This window comes from Solanum tuberosum, unplaced genomic scaffold (assembly GCF_000226075.1).
Source record: "Solanum tuberosum cultivar DM 1-3 516 R44 unplaced genomic scaffold, SolTub_3.0 scf00070, whole genome shotgun sequence".
NCBI classification, from domain to species: Eukaryota; Viridiplantae; Streptophyta; class Magnoliopsida; order Solanales; family Solanaceae; genus Solanum; species Solanum tuberosum.
In genome coordinates this window covers 1119752-1127041 of record NW_006238996.1, presented here as the reverse complement: position 1 = coordinate 1127041, position 7290 = coordinate 1119752, and positions in this window count along the sequence as shown.

The following is a 7290-nucleotide window of genomic DNA, read 5'->3' as shown; positions in this document are numbered from 1 at the left end:
CGACTCGTCCTGCACATCCATCATTTGGGATCAGAAATCGAAGTTCCAATACCTGCTTTATTTTCCAAGTGTTGGTCCATAGAGGTAGACCACGGACCGTAGGTCGAACCGCAGTCCGTAGGTCAGGCCGTCAGTCGAAACCGCGTCCTAGACTAATTTTTCCTATTTTGTTTTCTAGTTGGTTTAGGTTTTGTTTTCTATAAATATTAGTTGTTATTCCTGTTTTTGGGAGTTAGACATTATTGTATACTTTTGTTTTGGTCTTTTGGAATTATTTTGAAAACTCTTAGCAATTTAATTTCCGGAAGTTGGTTTATGCAATTTGAACTTTGAATTTCAATTCAAGTTTTCGATTTTCATCTATTAGAATTGTAAGTTCATGAATTATATTAACCTAATTATGATTTGTGAACTATCAAGCAATGAGTCGCTAAATCCACAACAAGGTTTGTGGGAACCATGAGTAATAAACAAAGTATGAATAATAATTAAGTAATTCTTGAATAGTGTTTATGCATGTATTATTAATCTTTTTGTTTAGCAGTCTGTCTAGCGGTGCGCAACGTTAGAACTCACCTCATTCCTACTTGCCCTACCAAGGGGGCAATGAATGAGAAAAAGAATAAACAATAGAGATTTAATGAAGGATTTGTTGCTATCTAATAATCTGACTTTAATCAATTGAGGAAAGGGTGAATACCCTAAGTTAATTGACACGATGACTAATATGGGGTGAAGGTAAGCGTTAGTAAAGCACGCATTCGTAGATTTACCAAGTCGCAAGTGAAAGTTCCTACTAAGATTACCAATCACGTAGGGATACATAATTTATCGGCCTTGCATGTCAAACACTAGGATATAATTACTATTATTAGGATTATTGTGTTAAAAGCTTGTGGGGAACACACATACCCTAGTTCCCATCTTCTATTGATATCTCAAACTGTGATTCTTGTTTATTTGTTACTTATTGGTTCAAATCAAGAATCTGTTACTTTAGTTACAAAAAAAACATGTTTACTTTTCTCAGAAATAGTTTGACTAAAAAGAGATAATTGTGAATTAAGTTTAAGTGTAAACCATATTCCTCGTGGGATCGACCCCAAGCTACAAGTTGGGTTCTTTACTGGATAACGATTACTTATTGAACTTTATTAAAGTATTTCCTGATTTTACATTTTGTTTTGTTTTTGTTTTCTACAGGTTTCAACTCTAGTGTATGCGAAGTACATGGAGTCGAGACGAACCCTTGACCCCGTACGATCCTGAACTGAGAAGAACTCTGAGGAAAATGAATAATCAAGGGATAATAAAAAATCTAATCAGAGAGGGTCTAGGAGATGGAGTTGAATTGCAGCCTCCTGGGGTTGTTAATGTGCCCGCTCAGGCTCATGGTGGTAATCTAATCGAAAATGCAGAGAGGGTGCAGAATCGGCCAGCACCGAGGTTTCGTGATAACTACAGGGCAGGCTATGATACAGTTGGATCAGATGGGCCTATTGTTCTCCCTCCGCTACCTCTAGGACATACATTTGAGGTGACTATCAACCTTATACAAATGCTTACGGTAAGAGGGTTGTTTGCTGGGTTGGCTTAGAAAGACTCATACACTCACATGGCTAAATTTTCAAGTGTCTTGTAAGTGTTATGTAGGATTATCGGAGTTGGATATGGATGTTATAGGTTTGAGAGTATTCCCATTGTTGTTGACTGGTGATGCTACTGTGTTGTTTTCTGAGCTTCCTTATAATCGATCTACACATGGGATAAATTGTATAAGGTGTTCGTAGCAAAGTATTTTTCGGTGTCCAAGAAGTTAAATCACAAGGATTAACAGAATAACTTCATAGCATTACCTGGAGAGTCCATAAGCAGTTAATGGGATAGGTTCATTGGGTTCATAAGGAGTGTTCTGAATCACTGCATAGATGATGAGTCACTGAATGAGTATTTCTATAGAGGAAAGGATGACAATGGAAGGGTTGTGTTGGATACAATTGTTGGAGGGTCATATGGTGAGTGCACTTTTGAGGAGATCGCTCTTAAACTTGAGAGGATTTCCCAAAACAATAAGGCATGGAGCACTACAAAGGCAAATACTAGAAGGAGCACGTTTGCTGTCCAAACTGCACCAAGTTAATCCAATGATGACATTCATGAAGAGATGGCCCAAATGAGGAAAGAACTGGGTTTGGTATTGAAACATGTGAGCGTAAATGCAAAAATGGTGAATCTAGTAAATTATCTAACTAGAACTACACCACCGCCAGTTGAGGAATGTTACTATGAGGAGGATTCAAATTTGGTGAATGATTAGATGAGGGGTTTTCGAACCAACGCCCAGGGTTCCAATTCGGATAATTGGCGCCAAGGTCAAGAAAACCAAGGCCTGAACTATAGTAACTACAACTATGAGGGAAACTATGTCTAAGATGGGAACTACAATCGTGATAACAACTATGGCAACAAGAATGAGATAGTTGGGCCCACTATTCCACCTGGTAATAAATAATCTGGTAATAGAGAGGGTGGTAATAGTGTGAATCGCATTGAAGATATGATGCAGAAGATCATGAAGAGGTTTGACGCAACTCATGAAAATGTGAAAGAGATGCGTAATGATTTGTCTGGGATTGGTTAGAAAGTTGATGTCCATACAGTGTCGATCAAGCAACTTGAGCAACAGTTTAGTCAGTTGTCCACTACTATAAACCCACGTTAGCCTAGCACACTTCCTAGCAACACCATCCAAAATCCAAAAAATGATGAGCATTGTATGACAGTCACTACTCGAGGAGGAAAACATGCTATTGATCCCCCCATTCCGTCCGAGGTTGAAAGAGTGGTAGAAAAAGATGCGGATGAGATTTAGGTTACTGGAGAGTCGAAAGATGCTACAGAAAAGGAAGTGGAATTGACCCAAAAAGTTGTTCCCACACCTAGACCTCCACCACCCTTTCCACAGAGGTTAGTGAAAAAGACTGGAAAATATCACAGGTTCATAACTATGTTGAAACAACTTTCCATTAATGTTCTGTTGATAGAAGCTTTGGAGCAAATGCCTGGGTATGCAAAATTCATGAAGCACTTGGTGACCAAAAAGAGGTCTGTAAGTTTTGAGAATGATGAGAGGTTGCAACATTGTAGTGCTATTGCTACTAAGTCACTTGTACAAAAGAAAGAGGACTATTGAGCTTTCACTATTCCATGTACCATTAGTATGATGCACTTTGTGAAGGGTTTGGGTGATTTGGGTGTAAGCATTAATTTGATGCCATTGTCGATTTATAAGAAGTTGGGTTTAGGAACTCCAAAACCGACTGAGATGTGTTACTTATGGCTGGTAGAACGGTCAAGAGGCCCATTGGAGTGTTGCAATATGTCCTTGTGAAAGTAGAGTCATTCATCTTTTCGGTGGACTTTATGATTTTATATTGTGAGGTTGATTTTGAGGTCCCCATCATCTTAGGGAGACCATTTCTTGCTACTGGGCGTGCATTCTTTGATATGGAGACATGGCAGATGAAGTTATGATTAAACAATGAAGAGGTAACTTTTAATATCTGTAGGTCTATAAAGCATGAAAGTAATCTTAAATCGGTATCTGTGGTAAATGACATTGTGGGGCAAGAATCTGAGGTGTCCATTGAGGAAAGGTTAGGTGTTGATGCGCTAGCAGCGGTGATGATGAATTTTTACAGTGATGGTATTGATGAGTATGATGAGCTAGTTGCTGCACTTGAAAGGTTTGAGTTTCGTTTCAAGCCAAAACCGTTGGAACTAGATATGAAGAATCATGATACTCCACCTGCAAAACCGTCTATTGAAGAGCCTCCAAAACTGGAACTTAAGGTTTTACATCCCACTTGTGGTATGTATTCTTGGGTCAAAATACCACTTTGCTTGTCATCATTGCTGCTAAGTTGAGTGAAGAGAAAATTGAGGCCTTGGTATCAGTACTAAAACGGTTTAAGAGGGCTATTTGATGGACTGTTGCGGACATTATTAGGATTCCTCCGGGCATTTGTTCTCACAAAATTCAACTCATGCTGGTCAGCAAGCCTAGTATTGAGTATCAAAGGAGACTGAATCCCCCTATGCAAGAGGTCGTGAAAAAAGAGATTATTAAATTGTTGGATGCTGGAGTCATATATCCCATTGCTGATAGTAGTTGGGTCTGCCCTGTTCAGTGTGTGCCAAAGAAAGGAAGGATCACTGTGGTTCCTAATGCTAAAAATGAACTTGTTCCGATGAGGCCAGTGACAGGGTGGAGAGTGTGTATGGACTACCTCAAGCTAAATGCATGGATGGAGAAAGATCACTTTTTGATGCCTTTTATGAATCAGATGCTGGATCTTCTTGCTGGTAAGAGTTGGTATTGTTTTCTAGATGGGTATTGGGGCTAAAATCAAATCTCCATAGCTCCGGAAGACCAAGAGAAGACAACCTTCACTTGTCCTTATGGAACTTTTGCCTTCAAAAGGATGCCATTCGGGTTATGTCATGCTCCAGCAACCTTTCAGTGGTCTATTATGTCGATATTTTTAGATATGGTGGAGGACACGATAGAGGTATTTATGGAGGATTTCTCTGTGGTAGGTGAATCATTTGATGATTGTTTGGCATATTTGGCTGAGGTACTGAAACAGTGTGAAGAGTGCAATCTTGTGCTCAACTGGGAAAGTATCACTTCATGGTAAAAGAGGGTATAATTCTGGATCATCGGATTTTGCAGAACGGTATTGAGGTTAAAAGAGCCAAAGTTGAGGAAATCAAAAAGCTTCCACCACCCATATTTGTAAAAAGTGTTTGATGTTTTTTTGGGCATGCAGGTTTCTAACGGAGATCCATAAAAGTTTTCTCGAAAAATGCACACCCATTGTGCAAGCTACTCGAAAAGGAGTGTGAGTTTGATTTTGATGATTCTTGTATGAGAGCATTTGGAGAGTTAAAAGAAAAGTTAACTTTGACACCTATCATTATTTCACCGGATTGGGGACAACCGTTTGAAGTGAGGTGTGATGCTAGTGGGGTGGAGCTTGGTGTAGTATATGGACAGAGGCGAGAGAAGATTCTCATCTGATTTATTATTCCAGCAAAGCTCTGAATGTGGCTCAAAATAACTATAATGTGACTGAACATGAACTCCTTGTTGTGGTTTTCACATTCAAGAAATTTAGATCCTACTTGCTTGGTACTAAGGTCATAGTGCATACTGACTATTCTGCATTGAGGTATCTAATGGCTAAAAAAGGATACAAAACCAAGGTTGATTAGATGGGTGCTTTTGCTGCAAGAGTTTGATTTTGAGGTAAAGGATAGAAATGGAACAGAAAATCAAGTCGCCGATCATTTGTCCAAATTGGAGAAGGAAGTTGTGCTGAAGTTAGGAGATGTGGCTTAGATTGATGATGCATTCCCTGATGAACAGGTATTGGCTACTTCTTATGATTTTATCCCTTGGTTCGCAGATTTTTCTAACTACTTGGCAAGCAATTTGGTTCCATCGGATTTGTCATTCCACAAAAGGTAAAAGTTTATGTCTAATGTGAAGAAGTTCTTTTGAGATGAGCCTCACTTGTTTCATGTTTGTGCTGATAGGATTATTCGCCATTGTGTGGTTGAGGTTGAGATGATGTGTATACTTGAGGCATGTCATTCATCGCCTATTGGTGGGTACCATAGTGGTTTTTGGACTGCTCATAAGATTTTGGAGTGTGGGTATTACTGGCCTACCATCCACCAAGATGCTCACGATTTCGCCGAGTCTTGTGATCGTTGCCAATGAGTACTAGGAATTTCAAAGAAGCAAGAACTACATATGAACCCGATATTGGTTATTGAGGTATTCGATGTCTGGGGTCTTGATTTCATGGGTCTGTTTGTGAGTTCACATGGGATGAAATATATTCTTGTTGCGGTTGACTATGTATCGAACTGGGTGGAGGCAATTTTGCTTTCAAACAATGAGGGAAAGAGTGTCACCACATTCCTGAAAATGAGTATCTTTTCCAGATTTGGTACTCCTAGGGCAATTATCAACAATGGAGGTTCTCACTTTTGTAACAAGTTGTTCAAGTCATTGGTAGATAAATATAGTGTTCGTCAAAATGTAGCCACTTTGTATCATCCACAGTCTAGTGGGCAAGTTGAGGTGTCAAATAGAGAGATAAAGCAAATTCTTGCAAAGACTGTAAATGCTAACTGAATGGAATGGTCAAGAAGGCTTGATGATGCTCTATGGACTTATCTCACTGCTTTTAAGACTCCCATAGGTATGTCCCCCTACCAACTTGTATATTGAAAGGCGTGCCATTTGCCTGTAGAGCTAGAGCTTAAAGAAATGTGAGCACTCAAGAACTTGAATTTGGATTGGGGCGCCGCTTCAAGTCAATTACTGAATGAGCTAAATTAGCTTAATGAGTTTTACCTAAAACCATATGAGAGTTCAGCCCTGTACAAGGAAAAGATGAAGAAGTACCATGCTCAAAAGATTGAAAAGCACAAATTTGGTGTCGGTGATTTGGTGCTCTTATTTAACTCAAGGTTGCACTTGTTTCCTGGTAAACTCAAGTCCAAGTGGACCGGGCCATTCAGAGTAACCCAAGTATCTCCACATGGAGCAGTTGAACTCAAAAATAGGGAAGGAACAAGGTTCAAGGTGAACGGTCAAAGGATAAATATCTACTTAGGAAAATCTAAGAGTATTAATGAAGTGGTAGAGGAATGGGATCTTAGTGAACTCTGAGTAACTAAGGTGTCTACTTCGGGCCACGACGTTAGATCAAGCGCTACTTGAGAGGCAACCCACGATGTATATTCTAGCCAACTATAGGTGTTTTTCTTTTCGATATAGGGAGTTTTCTTAAATTTGTAGTTTTCTAGATAGTTCTTTATTAATTTTTGTTTTTAGTGTTGTCTAGATATAGATAGAATAGGGTCCGTGTCTAAAAGGTGTCATGACAATGTGAAATATAAGTCCTAAGGTTTGCTACGTGTGCAGGGACGAAGAGGCAAAATCTGCAGAAAAAAGCTAATGCAGTGATCTGTGGGTCCCATTGACGGTCCGTTGGTCCACCCACAGACCATGGATGGCATAGGTAGATCCCATGTATGTTTTCTAAATTTTTCTAAGTGTTAGACTGGACCACGGAACCCATCGACGGACCTAAGTCGACCCACAGACTGTCGACAGGGTTTTGTGGGTCCAAGTTGGGGCTAGTGTTGACCCGACCTGGACCCCATCTAAATAAAACCCCTTAATTCAAATACACCCCCCACTTCATTCCC